The following is a 25,751-nucleotide window of genomic DNA, read 5'->3' on the forward strand; positions in this document are numbered from 1 at the left end:
TTTGGAACTCAGCCTCTGGAACAGTGATTCCTAGAGTTTAGAAAAAGAGTTTTCTTACCCAAGTTTGTATCCTTCCAAAGCATCTAACATAGCACCTTTTTATTTCCCGAAGAGACATTTAATATAAATATTCAGAATACATAAATATTCAGTTTGCTACGCATGAAATTCTTAGCATTTAATTTAGAAAAACTAAAATTGTTTTTTCTTTCCTCATCCCTACTTGATGCTCGTTTTGTACATATCTCTCCAAATTTGATATTGTGACTATTCTTTTACCTCCTACCAATGGAAATGCTATTAAAAATACATCAACACCTATTACCCTTTCCCATAAAACATCCTGAATGTAAGTATGCACTTAATTGTGTTATCCGGTTTTTCAAATGGAAAATAATCCAAACAGAATGTTAACTAGTTGATTATCTATGACTGAGTCCTGGAAAGGTATGGGCCTCATCCACACTATGTCTAATAGAACACCATATTGCGGGAGACATGTTATTTTTAGGTGAGTACAGTTTCACAAGTTTTAATTTAAAGAGTTTTGGTGCAGGATGTCTTAAAATCAATAAATGCTTGCAAATTGTGGAGCTGCTAGTTTGGCTACAGAATCAAAAAGGTAATGGGAAAATGACTATAACAGAGCAATAATCATAAAGTTTATTATATACCCAAAACAAAGTGATGAAATAAGAAAAGACCCTCCAAAATTAAAAGATATTAAAATTTTCATTGACACAGACCTAGTAATAAAGCTTAGAGCATGACTATTGAGGTCTTATACTGACAGGAATACACATCTTCAAAGAAATTGTGTAGAGGATGCTTTAATAATTGTAACTTATTCTGTAGATGGTACCTGAATTAGGGTTCTCTAAAGGGACAGAACTAATAGGATAGATGATAGGGAGTTTATCAGGGCAAATTGACTCACACGATCACAAAGTGAAGTCCCACAAGGCTGTCTGCAAGCTGAGGAGATGGGAATCCAGTCCAAGTCCCAACACCTGAAAGGTAGGGAGGCCGACAGTGCAGCCTTTAGTCTGTGGCCAAAGGCTCGAGAGGCCCTGGCAAACCACTAGTGTAAATCCAAAAGTCCAAAAGCTGAAGAACTTGGAGTCTGATGTTTGAGGGCAGGAAACATCCAGCACAAGAGAAAGATGAAGTCTGGAAGGCTCAGCAAGTCAAGTCCTTTCATGCTCTTCTGCCTGCTTTATTCTAGCCCTGCTGGCAACTGATTAGATGGTGACCACCAAGATTGAGGGTGGGTCTGCCTGTCCCAGTCCACTGACTGAAATGTTAATCTCCTTTGGCAACACCCTCGCAGACACACCCAGGATTAATACTTTGCATCTTTCAATACAATCAAGTTGACACTCAATATTAACCATCACAATGCCTTATAAGTTGCTGTGGATTACATGAGAGAAAATGCCAAGCGGTGTACATTAAGAATGAAAAATAAAACCATTTTAACCTTAAAACCATAAGTCATAAAGAAGAACTGATTTCTATGAACTTACTCTTGTACTTACCAGTGAGTAGGAGCATTGCAATTATTACAAACTTTATTAGGTATAATTCCTGAAGTTACTTATACATTGATTGAGAAGCTTTTCAAAAAGTCAGTGTGCCCTTGCTGTGGCCAAACTAAACCATTTCTTATTTTTGCAGTTCAATTGTTTCTGAGATTAGGATAATTTTTACAATAATATTATAACAAAAATATTTATATTTTTCCGGTTATCTTTAAAAGTAAGGTACTTATACATTATAAAACATAGTTTCCTTTGGGCTGTTGTGTTAAACAACACAATAGTATGACGAATTCATGACATAGTGGTGCTATTTTTAGGAACTTTGATTTCAGGAATTATATTTCTTAACTAAAATATATTTGTAGGGCCAATTTCTTTCACTAACCATTCCTTTTTAACATTTAAGGACACTCTACCTGTTGCTATTTTGTAGACATTAACATGGATCCCGTACACTCATTTAAACAGGCGTATGTCAAGTGGCTTTAAAAGTGCCTTTTCCCATGGATAAAAGCGTTTTCTTTTAAATGCAATGATTCAGAAGGCTACCTCCACTCACCATCTCACCCTATGTGTATAATAAGACTTATGTGAGATAGGTATTCTAATATGTTAGCCCAGGGCAGTAATTAAATGATGTTCTCTGGGGTAAGACTGTGTGGCTTCAATTCACAGCTCTGCCGTTTACTAGTTGTTTGGTTTTGAGAACACTCTTTAGCTTCTTTATGTTTCACTTTTTAAGTCTTTATATTTGTGGTAATGGTACCTATCTCACAGTGTTGTGGTGAGGACTGAATGAGTTATTGAATGTGTCTGGCCCAGTCTAGCCACTTAATATGTATTAACTATGTTTACCATTATCAAGTGAGAAATGTATAAAATATTTTATTAATTCACTAATTCAAGAAATATTTGTATTCTTGTTAATATAGGTACTGTTCTAGACACTGTCACTGCCCTCAAGATGTCAACAGTTCACAAAAAATGGTCAAGATAAACAATTATAAAAAAGAGTAATAAAGGGCTAAATAAAAGCTGCACTTAGGGTAGTATAGCAGAACAAAGGAATTTTGACTACAAAAGCATATACATTAATAGTAACAAGAATTGGACTGCAAGATCAGAATTTGACACAACTGACATCAATAAATTTTAACAAAAAGAACCAAACATTTTTAAGAAGAGTGTATCTGACAATTTATGCATTTTTTTCTGAGAAAATAGAATAAAAGGCTAAAATTCTACTACTTAAGTAATAATGGCCCTCATTATTGATTTATGTAATCCTTACATTAAAAGAAAAAGGCTTTAAAATTTTTAGAAATAGTAAGTATGCATTTTAGATTCAAATCATACACTAATTTCATCTCCTATACATGTAGTATTCCATACTATGGCAGGTGGATAACAATTATTCTGCTGAGTTCCTACCTACGGATACCTGGCATTATGATGCAGATTTGCTTTCACTTCTTACAAATACCCTCAAATCCCACAGGACAGAAATAAATTTTCAGTGGTCATTATTGTATTTGCTTCATCACCACCTCTCTCATTGTTTATTTAAAGAAGTGGCAACAAAAGACATAAATATCAGGGTGATTAAATGTTTTATATTTTTAATAATTCATATTTATTTCTCCTTTCTTGGGAAAATAATGTGCCTGTTGTTTCTTTCTTTCTTTCTTTTTTTTTTTTTTTTTGAGACCAAGTTTCACTCTGTTGCCCAGGCTGGAGTGCAGTGGCGTGATCTCAGCTCACTGCAACCTCCACCACCCAAGTTCAAACAATTTTTCTAACTCCTGAGTAGCTGGGATTACAGCCACACACCACTATGCCAGGCTAATTTTTGTATCTTTAGTAGAGATGGGATTTCAACATATTGGTCAGGCTGGTCTTGAACCCCTGACCTCGTGATCCACCCGCCTGGGACTCCCAAAGTGCTGGGATTACAGGCCTGAGCCACCGTGCCCGGCTGCCTGTTGTTTCTTAAAAACCAAGATGGCACATATACACCATGGAATACTATGCAGCCATAAGACAGGATGAGTTTATGTCCTTTGCGGGGTCATGGATGAAGCTGGAAACCATCATTCTCAGCAAACTATCACAAGGACAGAAAACCAAACACTGCGTGTTCTCACACGTAAGTGGGTATTGAACAATGAGATCACTTGACGCGGGGCGGGGAACATCAAACACCGGGGCCTGTCAAGGAGTGGGGGACTGGGGAAGGGATAGCATTAGGAAAAATACCTAATGTAAATGATGAGTTGATGGGTGAAGCAAACCAACATGGCACATGTATACCTGTGAATCAAACCTGCACGTTGTTGTGCACATGTACCCTAGAACTTAGAGTGTATATATATAAAAAAATTTTTTTAGAAGCCAGAATTTCAGTAGCTGCCCCTCCCCCCACCAAAAAAAAAAAGCCAAGATGACTACTGTTCCATGGATGGTACGTACATACACACACTAAAATGGTCCAAAAGTTCAAATGGTGTGCACGGATATTTGCAATGTTTTTATTAAACCTATGTTAGGAGCTTATCTAGTTGAAAGTTTTGTTTCCTTCAAACACTACATTTGATTAGGAATGCAACCTAATAACATCTCAGTCCAAGATGGATATATAATTTTTATTTTCGGGTTTATTATTGTGAAAAATGTTTCCAAACTTTGCCCAAGAAGACAAGCTTTCCTTTAAGATCCCACTGGTTTTTAGCTATATGATTTAGTTTTGTAAACATAAGTTTGACTTCAAATTTATTTCAACACACACAAAATTTTTAAATAGAATTAATTTTTTTGAGAAGAATCCTCTCAAAAGGCTCAGGAGATAGATGTCATGACATTTTACAAAAATTAAACCTCTGAGTACTTAAGAAACTTAGCTCTGATTTTTTATTGCAACACTTTGTATGGCCAAAAATAGAATCTAAGATATGTATAAGTTGAACTTTTAAGAAAAAAACTCACTGTCTAACATGTTCTAGAATTCCATCCATGATATACTTGATTTTTCGGACCTTTGTTTGTTTAATTTTGTTTTGTAAACATTGCATTTTTGGCACTTACAATGAGAACATAAAACCAATTTACATTGTTTAGGTATAACTATGAATATATAGTTGACCTGGCATGGGAAAATCTTTTAGGAATGAGAGAAGTTATTATACTTTGCTAAGATGGGAGACAGATTTCTTCAATAAAAAACAAAATCAACATCGCATTGGAAGTTGAGATCCCTGGACTGTAGTTACAATTTTACTACAGTATTACTAGGTTATACTAGCTGAAGAAACTTGCTCTAACTATGTTAGTTTCCTTATTTGTACACATAATAAACCTACCTATTCTCTTGTCTTTGGAGATGGTTTTCGAAAAAAAGGCACATGCTGTATGTTTCAAGGGATAATAATGTAAAAATAACGACATTTTTATGATATCTGGAAAAAAAATTTAAAAATAGCAAGATGATGATGTAGCCAACAATTAACAATGTGATGTCTGTAAGAAAAAGCCTCTTAGTGGTGAGCACTTACTTCCTCAATCATATCTTGAAGACAGAGGTGGTAAAATTATAGCAGGGTTTAAAAATTAGCTATTAACAATGAGAACCTGAGATAGTCAATCAAATCTAAAAAGAAAACTTCTTGTTAATTTTAAATGAAAAGAAAGATGTTTGATTTAGTTCCTGTATTTAGTTTACAGAAGTTTTTGTGGGTTGATGAAACTACTCTTTCAGTTATAATGGTTGTAGATTTGTTGTTGTTGTTGTTTCATTTTATTTTGTTTTACCAAGAGCTAAGTAAGTGGAATTCATTTTACTTACTTTTTAAGTTGGGGTAAAATCCAATTAAAAAGTACACATTAAAGCTTTAAATGAATAATGTCAGTCTTTTCCAGCTTTGACTGGATCATTAAATTAAATATGTAAGGGGATTTAGGAATGAAATATCAAAATCAGCCATTTGCCTACTACAAATCATGTGAAAATAAGTTATTACTTTACATTATGTAAGTGCAAGAAGCAAGAAATGAATTTCAGAAAGATGCAGGTTTCTGCCTCTTGACTAATCTTACCTCCGAAGAACAACAAATACTTAAAATGACTAAAACAAACAAAAACCAAAAACTATAACCCAGCCCCAGAAAATTAACCTTAATAATTGAAAAGCCTGACGAACCTCAAGTCCAACTACAATATTATTTCATCATAATGGGAAGATTCTGGTACCCTGTAGAAATTCTTTCCAAAGGTGGCATCTATGATATCACCTGAAGACAGGAAAACAAAATTACTGTCCTCAAATAAAAGTGGCATTTAAGGCCGGGCACGGTGGCTCACTCCTGTAATTCCAGCACTTTGGAAGGCCGAGGCGGGTGGATCACCTAAGGTCGGGAGTTCGAGACCAGCCTGACCAACACAGAGAAACCCCGTCTCTACTAAATATACAAAAGTTAGCCGGGCATGGTGGCGGGTGCCTGTAATCCCAGTTACTCGGGGGGCTGAGGCAGGAGAATTGCTTGAACCCAGGAGGTGGACCTTGTGGTGAGCAGAGATCCTGCCATTGCACTCCAGCCTGGGCAACAACAGCAAAACTCCGTTTCAAAAAAAAAAAAAAAAAAAAAAAGTGGCATTTGGAAGACGTGTGTTAAACCTGCATACCCCATAAGTAGCTTAAAGAAATGTTAAAGTGTAGAACAAAACTAATTCTGTAGAGTGAAAAATTAGTGGTGCTATAATCTTAGTACCAAGAAGATCTTGAATTATAGTAAAATAAGAGATGATTGCAATATTAGAGAAAATGATGGAAGAAGAAAAACAACAAGAAATTTCTTAGGAAATGTAACAGTTAGTAATTTGAAAATAGTAATAGGAAGAAAAATGAAAATTTTCTTGAAATGAAAGACCCTCTAGACCAAGGGACAGCAAACTTTTTCTTTAAAGAGCCATATAGCAAATATGTTAGGACTTGTCAGGTAGTCTCTGTCATAACTTCTAACTTCTTAACTCTGCCAGTATAGCATGAAACCAGCCATAGACGACATATTTAAAAATGATTGACGATAGCTGTGTTCCAATAAAACTTTATTATAACAAGAAGCACAAGCTAGATTTGGGCTCAGTCTATATTTTGTGGACTCTGCATTACACAACTATTTCTCAACTTTTATAGGTTTGAAAACAGCAGTGATAATCCTTACAAGTTACAGAAAGTAAAACGAGTTATTTTACAGATGTAAGAGATAAATTGTGTCTTTAAACCTTACTTGACAATTTTGGAAAAAAAATACCATTAGTATTACCAGTATTAGAAATATCAGTAGTATTTCTAAGTACTAAATTTAGAATAAAAATTAACTTGATAATTTGACATTAAAGTTTCACAGCTTAAAGATCCCTAGAAGAGACAATGAAAACCTAAAAATAAATGAAAAACATCTACAAGAGATAAGGAAATGATAACATTAATAAAAAGTATGGTTAATATAATAAAATAGAATTAATTTTAACGTAAACTAAAGATTAGCTACTTATATGAATATAAAAACCTCAAAAAGAAATTTTCAGGTGAATATGACACATTCAAGTATCTGGATTTCTTATCTCTCTGGGGACAGAATTTAATGTTTTTTAAGATAGTGGAAATGAATGTAAACTATTTGGAACTGATGTAAAATATATTAATGGTAGAAGTGTTTGAAAAATACTAGATTATTTTAAAATGAACTTTTACACCACAGAAACCACAGAAATTGTATAAGCAAAAAGCAAAGCAAAAACAATAACAACACAAAACAATAACTATGAGAGAAGAGTGACATAAATCTATCAATTATCCCACTAAATAGAAATAGTTCTCTTGGAAGAGAAAAATGATTGACTGAATAGCAAACAAGCTCTAGCAATCTTTTGCCTTTAAGTGATACTATTAAAACCAAATGGACAAATATTTTTGAATCATCTAAGGTACTTTAGCCTATGGAAATAAAGAAAAAGAGGTTACTATAATCCTTTTTGGTACAGTGGCTTTCTCTGTTTTAAATATTAAAATAAATATTAAAAGAAATAAATAATTTGACAATATATTAATAGATCATCAAATAAGGAAAACCTAGTAATATCGAACTATATGTTCCGGATAGTAGCAACATAAGACATAAAAGTTAAAAAAAAAAAAACTAGAAAGAACAGAAATATAATGTTGATATAGTTAATCCAAAATCACAATGGTAGTTTGTGCAGATATAAGCATTAGTAAAAGTATTACAAAAGGCAGCAAACCAAAAAAAAAAAAAAAAGAATCCACAAAAGTAAATGGAATATGGCAATAAAAATGCTAATTTTTATATCTAAAGCCTTTTGACTTGAACACTAAAGAGAAAATGGAAATAGAAATAATTAAATGAGACAAAATACAAGAAGATAAGAAAAGGAGAAGGAGGAGGAAGGAGAGAAAGAGGAGATAGGAAAAGTTGGAAGAAATATAAACTTTTTAACACCAATAGGTACCTTGTGGATGACAAAATTGATGAACTGGCTTGTTTAGTGAAAATAAAAATGAAATAAAGTGTAATGATTAATAGTTGATTCTCTCTCTCTCTCTTTTTGTTTTGTTTTGTTTTTGGAGACGGAGTTTCACTCTTGTCTACCATACTAGATTACAATGGCACGATCTCGGCTCACTGCAACCTCCGCCTCCCCAGTTCAAGTGATTCTCCTGCCTCAGCCTCCCGAGTAGCTGGGATTACAGGCACCGGCCACAATGCCCGGCTAATTTTTGTATTTTTAGTAGAGACGGTGTTTCACCATGTTGGCCAGGCTGGTCTCGAACTCCTGACCTCAGGTGATCCACCGGCCTTAGCCTCCCAAAGTGCTGGGATTATAGGTGTGAGCCACCAGGCCCGGCCTAAGAGTTGATTCTTATTAGGCAACTTATCTTCTCCAAGCTTAAGTTTTATGAATCTTTAAACAAGTATGATAATAATATGATCCCTATCAAAATTCCAACACGTTATTGCAAAAGTAAAAAAAAAAAATCCTAAAATTTATATGAAACCTCAAGGGACTCTGAGCAGCCAAAACAATCTTGAAAAAGAAAATCAGAGTGGTCTGACACCTCCTGATCTCAAAACTTATACAAAGCTACAGTAATCAAACGAGTGAGGTACTTGCAAGAGAAAGACACATAGACCAGTAAAATAGATGAGAGAGCCCAGAGATAAACACTCACATATACGAACAAATGATTTTTGACAAGGATGTCAAAATCATTCATTGGGAAAAGGAAAGGCAAAAGAATGAAATTTGGCTCTTACTTTGTACCACATACGAAAATTAACTTAAAATGGATAAAAGCTCTACATATAAAAGATAATACTATAAAACTGTTAGGAGAAAACATAAAGAAAAAGCTTCATGATGCTGAATTTAGCAATTATTTGTTAGATATTACACCAAACTCACAGGCAACAAAAGAATTAACAGATAAATTGATCTACACCAAAATTAGAAACTTGTGTACCAAAGGACACAATCAACAGAGTGAAAAGGCAACCCACAGAATCAGAGAAAATATTTGAAAATTATATGACTGAAAAGGAGTTAATATCCAGAATATATCAAGAACTCCAGAAGTGCCTATGGCTCACAAAAATCATAAAGTATCCCTGTTAGTAAGTCTAAATGGGGTATTTTTAAGAATCTTCTCAAATGATTTTTGAAGAAGGTGGACCCCAGGCCACATTTGAGAAATTGCACTCTTTTTATTTGTTTTACTTTTGACTCAAATAGATTTATTTAAAAATTGTTACTTAATTTTCTAAAGAAAACATTATTAAGAACATTATTTGTTTATATAGAAAATGATCCTAATTCAAAGAAAGAATATATAACTTATCTTTGTTACAGTTAGGAATAAAATGAATAAACCAGGTTAGAAGATCAAACCAAAGGAAGTGACAAGTAACTTCATTTGTAAATTGAGATATTAAAACTTTAAGTAACATTTTAGCTTATATCACAGAGTAAAAAAAATTAAATTATGTATATTTCCATTATGACTGAATAGAATTTAGCACAGCCAAGAAATGCCAGTATAAAGTAGGAGCAATTATTAATATAGTTCACATTAGTAGGAAAGATAATTCAAAAAATATATAATTATTTCAATAAATGATGAGAAGATGATTTTCACCTGTTCTTAATTTTAATTAAGTGTTTTAACACTAAAAATTATGTTTGGTGTATTTCATTCTCAGCATGACAGAGTGTATATTTAAAACCTTTAGATAACATTATACTTAATTGAGATACAATATGGTTATTCTCTTTAAAAATAAGAATAAGTTAAGAATGTGTTTTCTACTCACTCTTATTTCATAATATACCAGAGCATACTGGGACATAAGCTATTCAAAAAGGAAAATAATTAAGAAACAAATATAGGGAAGTAAAAAATACAGAAAACTTTCTAAAAAATTATTACATACTTAAACATGAAAAAAATCATTTCAAAAATTTCCAAGGCCATACAATGATAATTAAAACCTCTATAAACAGCTCAGTATTATGGTATGAATGAAAGTGAACAGTGCCTGGAAACAGAAGTACTAGAAGTTGGTAGTTCCACTTTTTTCTGCCCACCCATTTCCAATTTATGTTGTGTTTGTATGATGTACTTTGAACTAGATCATGAAGCAAACATGTAGCTAATGCATAGGCATCTCCAAATTATCAACACAAAATTAATCATCTGTCCATATGCCTTGTGGAAGAAGGGCAAGATCTGTCCCTGAGTGTTTACTCAATTACATACAACTATGCTCGGAATGTTTCCCCTCTAAAACTCATGTTAAAATTTAATTGCCCTTGTAACAGTATTAAGAGGTGAGAACTTTGAGAGGTGACTAGGTAATGAGAACTCCAGCCTCATGGGTAAGGATAAGTTTGGATAAGTTTGGACTCCTCTTGCACTCTCTTGCCCTTCTGCCTTCTGCTATAGGATGGTGCAACAAGAATGTGCTCACCAGTTGCTGGCCCCTCAATCTTTGACTTCCCAGCCTCTGGAACTATAAGCCAATAAATTTCTGTTCATTATAAATTACCCAGTCTCAATTGTTCTGTTATAGCCACAAAATGGACTAAGACACACATACTCATAAAAGATACATGTACTTACACTCACAAGTACATACATACACTAATTAGGAAGGCACTGATGTTAAATACTCTATGGCAGAGTTTGGCAAACTTATGCAAAAGGCAAGATAGTAAATATGTTGCTTTGTTGTTCAACAGGCAAAAATGAAGATATATAGGTACTTATAAACAAAAGAGAAAACAATTTCCACAATTTTTACTGATAATTTCAAAATGTAATAATAATTATGTATTTTCTAATAAATTGGATCTATGGATAGTATTTTGCTGAATTTTGGTTCAAAATCAGTATTCCTCATCAAAATCAATTTCACATATTTGTCTGTTAAAGTTGATCTGTAAGAGTGTTACATATTTTATCTTTTAAAATATCTTTTTGCACAGATAAGTATTGCCAAATACTGATAGCAGTCCGTGAGTTATGGCCCAAATTAAACATTTTTCACTTGTAAGGCATTTATAGAATTGTTAGATTTTTCTGTTGATATTTTCCCTTCAACATTTCATTACATTGCAGATCAGTCACTTCCAGTTAGAAATTAGGTGGAAACTCTTTAGCTGCACAGGTAAAAGGCATTTGAAATATATAAATTTCCTTTGCACTTGCATTGAAGCCTGAAAAACACTGCTGGAAATATAGTCTGAGTTCATAAAATACAGCCAGTAATTTATTTTTTTCTGAGAATGGATATCTTACATCTTGTTTTAACTTGTGTCCTTGTGGGAAATGTATAAAGCAGCTTCATTTACTTGTTATCCAGACAGTATTAGTTGTCTTAAAATTAACTTTACCATAGTATATTTCTCAGGAACTAACCACTGTTTTCCTTGTAATTTTAGCTTGAATTTATTAATAAACACTACCAATTCTGCAGCAAGAGCTTATTTCCAAAGCCACTCCATATTTAATAATATTGGTTGAGTATGCTTCTTCTTATTAAAAAAATTCAATCTTGACCCTGAGGTTAAACAAAATCACAATAAAACTTTACCACTACTAAGCCATGGAATTGTTGTAAACATTGACATTCAAGTATTTGTGTGGACATGGGTTTTTAAAAACATTTGGGTGAATACCTAGGAGTGCAATTGCTGGATTATATGGGAGGTCTATGTTTAATTTAAAAGAAACTGCCAAACTGCCTTGTAAAGTGGCTGTATTATTTTGCATTCTCCCAGTAGTGAATGAAAGTTACGATTGCTCCACATCCTAGTCAGCATTTCTTACTGTTCACTTTTGGAATTTTAGGCATTCTAATAGGTGTGTAGTGGTATCTCATTGTGGTTTTGATTTGCATTTCTTTAATGAAATTATGTTGATCCCCTTTTCATGTGTTTATTTGCCATCTCATATATCATTTTTGAGTAAAGTGTCTGCTCAGATATTTTGCTATTTTAACTTGTTTTTTATTGTTGAATTTTAAATTATACTTACATATGCTGAGTGCAAGTCATTTATCAGGTATGTCATTTGCAAATATTTTATACTGGCCCGTGATTTGTGTCTTTTACAGAGTCTTTTACAGAGCAAAACTATTTAAGTTTGCCAAAGTACTACTTCTTTTTTTAAATTCAATCACATTTTTTTTCTTTTATGAATTGTGCTTTGGGTATTTTATCTAAAAAACCATCACCAAACCCAAGGTCATGCAGATTATTTTTCTAGAAATTTTAGTTTTACATTTTAAGTTAGGTCTATGATCTATTTTTAGTTAACTTTTGTTTAAGATGTTAAGTATGTGTCTATACTATTTTTTTTGCATATTCATATCCCATTTTCCTAGCAACCTTTGTTGAAAAACTATCCTTTCTCCCCTGAGTTACCTCCCCCTATTTGCCAGCAATCAATTGATTATATTTGTGTGGACTCTTTATTCTGTTTTATTGTTAACATACATCTATACTTTTTTTAATAACACACTGTTTTCATTACTGTAGCTTTATAATAAGTCTGGAAATCTGGTAATGTTAGTATTCCAATTTTCTTCTTTTTCAGAATCATCTTGGCTATTTTAGATCTTTGCCTTTCCATATGGAGTTTAGAATGAGCTTGCTTATACCAACAAAAAAGCTTGTTTAGATTTTGATTGAGAGTGCATTGAATCTATAGACCAAATTGGAGAGAACTGACATCTTAACAATATAAAGCCTTCCAATTTATGAACATTGTATATATCTCCACTTATTTAGATATTGTGTGTTTCTTTCATCAGTGTCCTGTAGTTTTCTGTATAGTAGATTTATTGCTTAAGTACTTCCTTTTTTATTTGCACTATTGTAGATGGTTGATGACTTTGAATTTCATACTCTAATTGTTCATTGCTAGCATATAAGAATAAAATTGATCTTTTATGTTCATCTCTATCCTGTGACCTTGCAATTTTCACTTATTCGTTCCAGGAGATTTTTGTAGTGTCTGTGAGATTTTCTACATATCTAATTATATCATTTGCAAATAAAGGCTGATTCACTTCTGTTCCTCCAATTTTATGCCTTTTACTTCTTTATCTTGCATCTTATTCTTGCTAGGAATTTCAGTATAATATTCATACCTTGCTTTTTAACTTACTATTCTTTTCTCCTCATGTCCTTAGTTTGTTGAACAACTGTTCTTGCCAAAAGGCTAATAGTCTTAAATTTATTTTCTATAGACATTTTTATTTGTCTGTTGCAATCAAATATGATTTAATTAACTCGCCATTGGAGAATCACGTTCCTTGCTTGGCTAACAAATGAACCTCTCAGAAACTGTAGTTTTATGCTCATTTCAATGTGAGTGTGTGTGTGTGTATGTGTAAAAATGCTGCTGTGATAATAAATTCCGTTTTGCATTTACTAATTTTTCTAACCATCATGGTGAATTGGGGCTACTATGATGAATACTTGCTCTGGTAATGTCAACTTATATTTTGTACTTTTAGCATAGTTACAGTGTAAATAAATTTTATTTTACCAAATTCAATAACAAATCCACACTCCACTATATCTTAAAAGCTTTTCTTTTTTTTTTTGTTTTGACATAATGGATATGCATGGATAATAAGAATAATAGTAAAATGTCACAGTATGCAGACACATGTGATGCCTGAAATGCTGTCGATTGTTAACTGTAACACTGGGATTTGTAGTGTCCTGGGCATCACTGTGAAACACTGAGAGAGACATGTGCAGTCTCTGGAGCAATAACTCTACTTTTGTAGCTCAAAACAGCCTTAGGTAAGTATATATGTGAATGACCATTGCTATGTTTCAAGAAAACTTTATTTGTGGACATTGAAATATGAATTTCTTAGCTTAGCTTGCAGACCCTTGGAAAACAAGTAGTAGAGAGGATTTGGCTCATGAACTCTAGTTTGCTGACCCCTGCTTTAGTGCTATAAAAAATCTAGAGAAGGTGGAGAGGGGGCATAAATCTTTTATAAAAAGACATCAAACTGGGGCTAGGCCAGTTTGTTTTGGGGCCCATATATTCTGAGAAAGGGCAAGTCTGCGTGTGTATGTGTATATGTACACATATATATGAATGAGTACGTGTGTACATATTTAAGTGAAGGAAATTGTATGTATTTGTGCCTGAGGGTGTGTATTAATATGTGCATATATATGAGTGTATATATGTTTTTGTGGATATTTCTGTGTTTATGTGTGATTAAAGACTCAGGATTAAATCATGTATTTTTTCTCATAAGATGTATATATAGATATTTGACTGTTGATAATGTAGAGATGCCAATTTTAGCTGTATCTTGGCTTCAAGATCTAGTTCAAAATTATACTTTGTTACTCAATTACAAAAGAGTCGAGATATGTCTCTTTCAGTAACACTGTTCCTTTTACCAGCTAACCAGAAACTGAATTGCCACGTAACTACTCAGGTAATTACACTGCATTTAGTGCCAAAATGTAAACATCCATGCCACCAAGACATTTTTCCGTTTTTTTTTGCTTTTAATTTCATTTAAAATCTTGTATTAAAAGATATTGCTCTTCTTGGGAATTATGCAACTTAATTTCTTATCTAGTTCAAATTTTATTTTTCTTTTCTAAGATGCTATTCAACATTTGAAGTGTTGGATACATTATGGATAAAGGGGGAAATATCAACTATAACTTTTTTTTTTGCAATCTGTTATGACTATACACGGGGGTGGGGGTAGGGTGGACAGGTCAGCACATATTTTCTTGCCAATTCCATATGTGAAATTCATGGGATACTCAGAAAATATTGTGTGCCTCCATCTACTCAGCTGGAAAGTAGGATTTTAAAAAATGGCTTGCAGAGAGAATATGGAAGGTATGGTGTGTGGCAATTGAAGAGGACGGTAGGAGATTCCCAACACATTACATATCTCAAATGATGAGCACTTCAAGTGATATAACAAGGAGCAAAAGGTTATTATCAAACACTGTCTTAGACAACAAGAGGGTTTCCTACTGTCTGTAGGGATGAGACAACATAAAGTACTGTTGGCTCCAAGATATTTAGAAGTAATTTTATCATACAATTTACTTCTATCCTATAAGCTTCCAGAAACATTTGAAAGGAAAGAAAGCCTTTGGCAAAGGAACAGTCACTGGATCCATCATGTGTAAATTATTTTCCTAATTATACAATTTTTATTTTTTCAACATCGAATTATTTCATGTATGTGGGCTGGTATTTTGGGAAAAAACTGACTATCATTTGATATTTTATTATATTATTTCCAAGAACAATTTTTATTTTTTCAACATCGAATTATTTCATGTATGTGGGCTGGTATTTTGGGAAAAAACTGACTATCATTTGATATTTTATTATATTATTTCCAAGAAATATTCTAATGATTGCTTTCACTTTTTTGAAATTACAGCATTTTTAAAAGGTTGTACATCTAGCAATACCTAACAAAATAGGAAATCAACTTGGTAAGTAATGTATTACAACTTTCATTTTTAATACGCATTTTGCCTAGTTCAAATAGGACATTTATACCTATAATTAAATCTTAAACGAACTCCTGTCTTCCAAACATGTGTATATGTCTATTCTCTCCAATGATAGGAAAACAAAATCAGCCTCACACAAATTAAAACTAGAGTGAACATATCAATCATTATTTATAAATCCAGAGAATTAGAACACAGAATGTAGAAACAGTATATTAGGTATTACATGGGATTTTTTTTAATCCTGTAGTTATGATGTTGGTGAACTGTCTTTGAATGTACAATTTATGGCTACTAGAATTGTTTTCATGCTAAAATTACTAATAATGTGAATCCTCAGTATCTGTGGAAAATAGATTCTGCATTGCTACTTAAGGTAGATGTTTACTTCTTTTCCTATTTAGAGCTGAAAGTCCTTTCTGCTTTAGTTCAGGCGAGCAAAGCTAAAGTTAATAATGTTTCCCTGCTCACCTATATTTCTTAATTACCTGTGATTCTATGCACCTTGGTAGTATAAGAAGGTTGCACAACTCCACATTTTTGACATCTTGAGAAGAAGTGGAAGCAGGAGATCCAAACAAAATCCGTGCTAGATAACTCCTAAATTGATCAGACATTTGGTGTTTTGAGTAAACTGTGGGTAAATTGCCCTCTTTAACCCCAGATTGGACCTTTGTAATCAGCCACCATTTCAGAAACTTACATGATCCAATTACTGTGTCTCTGAGTCTCTTTCTTTAAATACCTCAGTTTGACTTGAAAAATAATTGGAGATTACAGCAAAAATTAAATCAATATGTAAGTATTTAATTTATATTTGAATACTTGATCTTAACTGAACCTAATTATGAGTTTTCTTTCTGTTTACAGATAGGGACATTTTCTCCTAAAACTGTTAGATTTTATCATCTGTATAACATACATTTTTTCATCTCTATAGTATGAAAACATCCATATGGATATGCATCGTTGCTTTTCAGGTGTCAAAATTTGTTGATAAATATATAGTTTATAAGAAGCAAATAAGTGGCAAATAACAAACTGTGACTATTAAAGTAATATGAAATTCAAATTCAAATAGAAATATGTGTGTGACTAATAAATAAAGCTGATAGCTCAGGGTTCAAAGTAAGAATGAACTAGTTCTATTAATGAAGTCATTTAACTTAGCTATAAGACAATAAAAAGCAAGAACTTATTGAAAATTATAACTGTTTAATTTCTTGATAAATCAGTCAACATCATTTCTACTGAAATTATCTCTATTCCCAACACATTATTGTTTCCAGTTCACATTATGCTCAGGAAGGACGGATTTTCATCACATAGAATGGTTTAATTTGGTTAATTGTGTTTCTTTCTCAGTATACCATCTGTTTGAATCAGGCTTAAGTTGAAGATATCTGAAACTACTCTGGCTATTTAAAGCAGAAAAGGATTTAATACAGGAATTAAGTTCATACAAATTTATTGGAAGGCTGGGATAACAGGATCCAGTACCTCAGAAGTAACCCACCCGGAGAATTTCTACTTCTGTTGTAATTAAGAATCTGTGGTACTGTCACTGCAACCATACGCTCTAGAAATATATTGCTTTAGGTATGCAACCCATAGATTAGAAAACTATGTACTATTGACTCCAGAGCCACATTACACCTGTTATATTAGCACAAGCAAAAATGGATGCCTGGAGGCCTTTCAATATTCAGAAATTAATTATTGGGCACTGGGATCTGTGAAAATGCTGTTGTAGAAAAATCCAGGGCCCCTGTGATTATGCTGACCAACAGAAACAGTAGACCTGTGGCTTTCAAACTACCCTACTTTCAAATATCACATTACTATATTTTATTGTCCAAACCTAAACCACATTCTGTGTTCCATCTGCAAAAGAGACTCAGAAATGTGGATTTTAGCTTATCAGCATTAAAAGTGTAGGAAAGCTTAGTAGATAGATGGTGGTGTGGACAGTGAGCACAAATCCACCAGAACTCCCACTATTCTTCTGTTTGTCCATTTCCTGACCATTCATGCTTCTCTTCCTGTACATACATTTCCAAACAATATTATCTACAACAATCAATTTTCACCCAATCCAATGCAATGATTCTCCCATACAAATAAAACCTACTTATACTGTTCCCGAGACAAAAGAAGCCAAGCTTCTATTAGTCATAGACTTCTCCGGATGACGTCAATTCCTCTTCCAGGGCACTTATCTTCCCGTCTACATATTTAATAAAGTTATCAAAAAAAAACAGATACTATGAAGTGGGAGAATGGAATATAAAAAAGAAAATAAGTCTACATAGAATAAAATACATAAAGAAAAAGGAAGTAAATATGGCATTTGTTTATCCAAATGGCCATAAGATGATGATTGGTATTCAGAGCATCCTTTTTCTACTCTGAATTTCATGCTCCTGTTATCCTTAGCTCTATGGCATTAGATGGTGGGTGGGTTAAAGCCAATCTTCATTCTTGATGGGTCTGAGCCACTGGTGGCCTTGGCTATCTTGAACTGCTGAAATTGTACATGAATTTTTAACTCTGGACATGGTAATTTGATGACACATCCCAACAAGTCCTGTAAAACCCAGATTCTTACATGCTGCCTGACACACACTTTAATACCAACCCTGAATCCCCTTAAAACCAAGATCAATCTTCCTATCCAACAGAGTAACCTCTTTTTTCCTCCTCTTTTTTTAAGAAAACTTTATGGTCATAAGGACACCCAAATAGCCTGTTAGTAGTTTTAACTTCCATTTGTAGGAACCAGTGTGCTATCTTGTGGAAATATTACTTTCTTGGAAATTATAGCCTCTAAATCAAAAGAGGTCAATGTTGTGGGATGAAGAAGGAAATTTTTGCAAAAGAACACATGCTCAATTTCCAGATCACATATTCTCATTACAGGAGAAAATGTACTCAAATGAATGTGCTCCATTTTGGCTTTCAATACCTATTAAGTTGGTCACTCATCACTGGGACCTCTGCTGATGCTGCCACAGAAAAGTCCAGTGTTACTGTGAACATGCCAATAAGCAGAAACAGCAGAATTAGTGGGAACACAGACCTACCATGCTCCTGCTTCCAAATCTCATGTTAGTTTCTCATATCGCTTGAGCATGGATAACATCTCAACCCATCTGCAAAGGAATCTTGGAAATATAACACGTTGAAAGGAAGATGGAATGGATATTGTGTGCCACTCTCTCCAATCCCATATGCCATCTAACTTTACTGATACAGCATTCTTTTTAACTGAGTTCATGGGTCATCCACTTCTTCCCTCTCCTTGCCTTATTTATTAATTAATTTGTTATTGTTGTTATTTGTGATAATAACACTTAAGATCTACTCTCTGAATAAATATTTAAGTATGTAATGCAATATTATTAACTATAGGCACTACATTGTAAAGTACATCTGTAGAACTTATTTATCTTGTGCAACTAAAACTTTGTACCCCTTTCCTAATATCTCTCTATTTCGCCATTCCCTAACCCCGGTAGCCACCTTTCTACTCTGTTTCTGTGAGTTTCACTATTTTAGATACCTCGTATAAGTGGTTTCAAGCAGTATTTGTCCTTCTGTGTCTGACTTACTTCACTTACATTAATGTCCTTCAGGTTCATTCATGTTGTTGCAAATGGCAGGATTGCCTTTCTTTTTAAGACTTAGTCATATTTCTTGCATTTATGTACCACATTTTCATTATCATTTTATCCATTTATGAACTTTCATGTTGCTTTCATATCTTGACTATTGTGAATATGCTGAAATGAACATAGGAGTGCAGATATGTCTTTGAAATCCTGATTTCTATTCCTTTGGATATACAACCAGACATCAAATTGCTGGATGGTACGGAAATTTTATTTTTGTTCTTTTGAGGAATCTCTACACCCTTTTCCATAGCATCTATAGCACTTAATAGTGCCACCATTAGTACAAGAGTTTCTTTCTCTTCACATCCTCACTACCATTGTTATTTTAAAAATATTAGTCATTATAACAGGTGTGAGGTTTTAATTTTATTTCATTGTGATATTAATTTGCATTTCCCTGATGACTAATGATATTGAGAATTTTTTCATATACCTGTTGGCCATTTGTACATCTTCTTTGAGAAAATGTCTATTCAGTTCTTTGCCCATTTTTTCCATGATTAAAAGTGGGATATGAAGTCTTCAACTATTACGGTATTTCTATCTATTTCTCCTTCAGAGCTGTCAGTGTTTATTTTATATAGTTAGATGCTCTGATTTTGGTGCATATGTATTTGTAATTGTTATAAGTTCTGGTCAAATTGACAGTTTTATTATATAATGACCTCCTTTGCCTTTTGTGACAGTTTTGGACTAATATCTCTTATATAAAAAGAGCCACTCCTGATCTCCTTTGGTCACCATTTGCGTGCAGTATCTTTTTCCAGTGAAATTCCTTCACTCTCAGCCTATTTGTGTACCTAAATGAAAAGTGCATCTCTTGTATGGACTATACAGTTGGATCTAATTCTTTAACCCATTTATCTATCCTATTTCTAATTGGTGAGTTTAATTCATTAACATTTAAAGTAATTATTGATAGCTAAGGAATTATTATTGCCATGTTGTTAATTGTTTTCTATTTTGTAGTTCTCTTGTTTCCCTTATCCTCTCTTGTTGTCTTTGTTATTTGATAATTTTTTAAAGTTACATACTTCTATTCCTTTCTATGTATTATTATTACTTGTTGGGATATGCTAGAAGTTTTTCTTTGTAGTTATCATGAGGCTTGCATAAAACTTCTTATAATTATAATTGTATATTTTAAGCTGAAAACAACTTAACTTCAATTACATACAAAACTCTATACTTCCACATCCCTCACATACAGTTGATGTTATTGATGCCAGAATTTCTTTGTTTTTATATTATTATTCATTAAAAGTTTTTGTGGTTATAGTCATGCTTAATACTTTTGTCTTTTAATTTTTATGCTAGGGTAAAGTGGTTGCATTATTCTGTATTTATCTATATATTTACCATTACCATTGAGATTTATACTCTCATGGGTTTTCATGTTGCTGTTTAGTGTTTTTTCATTTCAACTTGAAAAATTCACTTTAACATTTCTCTAAGGCATCTAGTGGTGATGAACTCTCTCTATTTTTGTTTGTCTGGGAAGTCTTTATTGCTCCTTCATTTTTAAAGGACAGTTTTGCCACGTATAGTATTCTTAGTTGATAGTGTTTTGCTTTCTTTCACTGACTATATCACTCCACTATCTTCAGGCCTGCGTGTCTCTTTTGAGGAATCACTGATAGTCTTATGTAAGCTTTCTTGAATGTGATGAGTTGCTTTCTCTTGTTGCTTTCAAAACTGTCTCTTCATCTTTGATAATTTCATTAATGTGTCTCACTGTAGACTTTTTTAAGTTTAACTTATTTGAGGACTTTGGGACTTCAATATCTGAATGTCCATTTCCCTTCCTACTTTTAGCAAGTTTTCAGTCATTAATTCTCTAAATTAGCTTTCTATTCCTTTCTCTGTCTCTTCTGTTTTTGAAATTCTCATAATGTGTATTTTAGTTCACTTGACAGTGTCCAGTAAGTTCTATAGAGTTTATTTCTTCTTTATTCTCTTTTCTCCTGTGACTGGATAATTTCAAACGACCTGTCTTGGAGTTTATTGACTATTCTGGTTGATTGAGCTGCTCTTCAAGTTCTTTATTGAAGTATTCAGTTCAGTCATTGTATTTTTTAGCTCCAGAATTTCTGTTTGGTTCTTTTGCATGCTTTCTATATCTTTGCCAAAATTCTTATATTGTTTTCCTGATTTTTATTGTTGTTTATCTGTATTTTTTGTAGCTCACTGAGCTTCTTTAATGTTATTACTTTGAATTCTTTGTCAGTTAGTTTATAGATCTCTAGTGTTTAGGGTTTGTTATTGGGGCTTTATTTTGTCCCTTTGGTGATGTTTTGTTTCCCTGATTCCTTATTATCCTTGTTGCCTTGCCTTGGTGTCTGTGCACTTGAAAAAGTAGTCACTTCTACCAGTCATTGTAGACTGGCTTTGGAAGGGAAAACCCTTCACCAGTCAGTCTGGCCATAGATTCTGGATGGGCAGATTGGTGGGGTCGACAAGAAGAGGAAATTGGAGTTGGAGTCCATGAGCAGGAATTTCTATTGTTGGGGTTCATGGGTGGTCCACTTCTGAATGCCAAAAATGATAAACTACATTCCTGCTTCATATTAAAAATAGCATAAAATCCATCTTTTCCCCCAACGGTTCCCCAATTATTAAACTTTTTTTCTTGATGTACTCTAGATCTTAATTTTGCACCTTCCAGAAGACAAGTTTTTTCTTAGATTTAATTTCTGTATTTGATATCCAAGATTGCAATATCATCATTATGTCAGGAATGAGTGATCTCAATTTATCTTGCTTCCGTGGTCCTTACTTGCATCTCCTCACTGTTCTATGCCAAAAACTGTTTATCTATATTTTAATAGGTTTTCAAATAAAGTTTTTATATGCTCACTCTCTGAGAGTCTGGCTACTAATTCAAGGGATTTATATTGCTAATTATTGTTAGCCAAACTTTACACAGATATAATTTGTTCTAACTAATATATATTATTAAATATTTATAAAATTTTTGCTCTTCAATATTTTTATTTATATTAAGTTAGTCTCCTTTTTATAAGTATAATTACTGTTGCAAAAAATTCAACAAATGTTTACTCAGTGCTATCTTGTGCCCAGTAAATTACTTGGATCCACAGAGTTAGAAAATGTAAAGCCTGATAAATGTAAAACAGCACTTTCCACATAAAAGTTCACAGGCTGATTATGATTTACTGTATACAAAAAAGACACTTGAAGGTTCGTCACAGATACAATAATCATATAAATGTAACTCATACATTTACAAGGTTATACATCACACTGCAGACTGAAATCTAAATTTAAAGAAATAAACTGGAGCTTGGTGAGTTCAATATTTTCTTTTACTTTCCATAAAGCATTGAATCTTTTAAATGAAAGTAAATATTAAATAGGTAGGTATTTTAAAAAACATTTCAGCTGCTAAAACATTTTTATATTTTATGTTGCCAGTTTCATTGTTTAGTTCATTTGAATTGAAGGATTATTCCACAAAACAAAAAATAGTTTTTAAAAGATTGTTTAAAAAGACATTTAGGCAGTAATTTATTCTTTTATTTTTTCTTCTTGCTTAGTGGGCTTCAGGAAGTCAAATTCCTTCAAAAATGGGAGAAAATAACATAATATATCTTAATATTACATTTTCTTAATACTGCTTCTAAAATATTTAGTAATTTTTACTCCAAAATAATTTGAGTGAAAGTTATTTTCACAAATACTACTTTATTTACATCACGGTTGGTGTTTGTGGCTAATTTGGTACAAGACTTTAAGAAAGAAACTGTTGGGGTTTCATATAATCTAAAAAAAATAGTATCTCTCTCTTTATATAAGTGTGTTGTATATGGGTGTATGTATCTATGTATGTGAATGTGTGTGTGGGGGGGTGTATAACCACTCACACATATGCAGATATAATCAGTAAAAATGTGTAGTTTATTTGAAGACAATGCTTTAGGATGTACTAGTTGATTCATCAGTTGCTGCCTGAATCTATCTAGTCCTTAATGGGAGCAACCTTTAGTAACTTCCCTTCTTCCCCAAATTAAGTGAATAATTGTGTGTCTATTGAACTGATTTTTCTGATCTGTCAGTCACACTTATTATTGATCTAATTTATCTAGGTTGTAAAAAAAAATTATTTTAACTTTGGCAAGGAGACACACTTAGCCTATAGCTAAATATTATGTATGTTTTAGAAAAAGTAATATCAGACATATGATAAAATAGGAGCTCTAGATTTTCTTTTTTTATGATTATATTTTAAGTTCTAGGGTACATGGGCACAACGTGCAGGTTTATTACATAGGTATACACGTGCCATGTTGGTTTGTTGCACCCATTAACTTGTCATTTACATTAGCTATTTCTCCTAATGCTATCCCTCCCCCTGCCCCCCACCCCACTACAGACCCCCATGTGTGATGTTCCCTGTCCTGTGTCCAAGTGTTCTCATTGTTCAATTCCTCCTATGAGTGAGAACATACGGTGTTTGGTTTTCTGTCCTTGGGATAGTTTGCTCAGAATGATGGTTTCCAGCTTCATCCATGTCCCTGCAAAGGACATGAACTCATCCTTTTTTATGGCTGCATAGTATTCCATGGTGTATATGTGCCACATTTTCTTAATCCAATCTATCACTGATGGACATTTGGGTTGGTTCCAAGTTTTTCCTATTGTGAATAGTGCCACAATAAACATACATGTGCATGTGTCTTTATAGTAGCATGATTTATAATCCTTTGGGTACATACCCAGTAATGGGATGGCTGGGTCAAATGTTATTTCTAGTTCTAGATCCTTGAGGAATCGCCACACTGTCTTCCACAATGGTTGAAATAGTTTCCACTCCCATCAACAGTGTAAAAGCGTTCCTATTTCTCCACATCCTCTCCAGCATTTGTTGTTTCCTGACTTTTTAATGATCACCATTCTAACTGGTGTGAGATGGTATCTCATTGTGGTTTTGATTTGCATTTCTCTGATGACCAGTGATGATGAGCATTTTTTCATGTGTCTGTTGGCGGCATAAATGTCTTCTTTTGAGAAGTGTCTGTTCATATCCTTTGTTCAATTTTTGATGTGGTTGTTTTTTTCTTGTAAATTTGTTTAAGTTTTTTGTAGATTCTGGATATTAGTCCTTTGTCAGATGGGTAGATTGCAAAAATGTTCTCCCATTCTGTAGGATGCCTGTTCACTCTGATAGTTTCTTTTGCTGTGCAGAAGCTCTTGAGTTTAATTAGATCCTATTTGTCAATTTTGGCTTTTGTTGCCATTGCTTTTGGTGTTTTAGACAGGAAGTTCTTGCCCATGCCTATGTCCTGAATGGTATTGCCTAGGTTTTCTTCTATGGTTTTTATGGTTTTAGGTCTAACATGTAAGTCTTTAATCCATCTTGAATTAATTTTTGTATAAGGTGTAAGGAAGGGATCCAGTTTCAGCTTTCGACATATGGCTAGCCAGTTTTCCCGGCACCATTTATTAAATAGGGAATCCTTTCCCCATTTCCTGTTTTTGTCAGGTTTGTCAAAGATCAGGTGGTTGTAGACGTGTGGTGTTATTTCTGAGGCCTCTGTTCTGTTCCATTGGTCTATATCTCTGTTTTGGTACCAGTACCATGCTGTTTTGATTACTGTAGCCTTGTAGTACAGTTTGAAGTCAGCTAATGTGATGCCTCCAGCTTTGTTCTTTGTGCTTAGGATTGTTTTGGCTATGAGGGCTCTTTTTTGGTTCCATACGAACTTTAAAGTAGTTTTTTCCAATTCTGTATAGAAAGTCATTGGTAGCTTGATGGGGATGGCATTGAATCTATAAATTACCTTGGGCAGTATGGCCATTTTCATGATATTGATTCTTCCTATCCATGAGCATGGAATGTTCTTCCACTTGTTTGTGTCCTCTTTCATTTCAATGAGCAGTGGTTTGTAGTTCTCCTTGAAGAGGTCCTTCACATCCCTTGTAAGTTGGAATCCTAGGTATTTTATTCTTTTTGTAGCAATTGTGAATGGGAGTTCACTCATGATTTGGCTCTCTGTTTGTCTGTTATTGGTGTATAGGAATGCTTGTGATTTTTGCACATTGATTTTGTATCCTGAGACTTTGCTGAAGTTGCTTATCAGCTTAAGGAGATTTTGGGCTGAGATGATGGGGTTTTCTAAATATACAACCAGGTCATCTGCAAACAAGGACAATTTGATTTCCTCTTTTCCTAATTGAATACCCTTTATCTCTTTCTCTTGCCTGATTGCCCTGGCCAGAACTTCTAATACTATGTTGAATAGGAGTGGTGAGAGAGGGCATCCCTGTCTTGTGCCAGTTTTCAAAGGGAATGCTTCCAGTTTTTGCCCATTCAGTATGATATTGGCTGTTGGTTTGTCATAAATAGAGGAACTCTAGATTTTCAAACTTACTTTAAAATATTTTCGGTTATAAATAATAAGTATTTGAGTTCAA

At 33.4% G+C, this 25,751-nt stretch overlaps 1 long non-coding RNA gene across 1 annotated transcript in view; it reads left to right on the forward strand.

The window, feature by feature from the left end:
- Window positions 1-25,751, forward strand: part of LOC129049735 (uncharacterized) — a 135,778-nt gene that overhangs the window by 84,290 nt on the left and 25,737 nt on the right. Inside the window, exon 3 of the long non-coding RNA XR_008513022.2 lies at window positions 15,567-15,621. This is a non-coding gene — a long non-coding RNA (uncharacterized LOC129049735). The remainder of the gene's footprint in view (window positions 1-15,566; window positions 15,622-25,751) is intronic.

This window comes from Pongo abelii, chromosome 15 (assembly GCF_028885655.2).
Source record: "Pongo abelii isolate AG06213 chromosome 15, NHGRI_mPonAbe1-v2.0_pri, whole genome shotgun sequence".
NCBI classification, from domain to species: Eukaryota; Metazoa; Chordata; class Mammalia; order Primates; family Hominidae; genus Pongo; species Pongo abelii.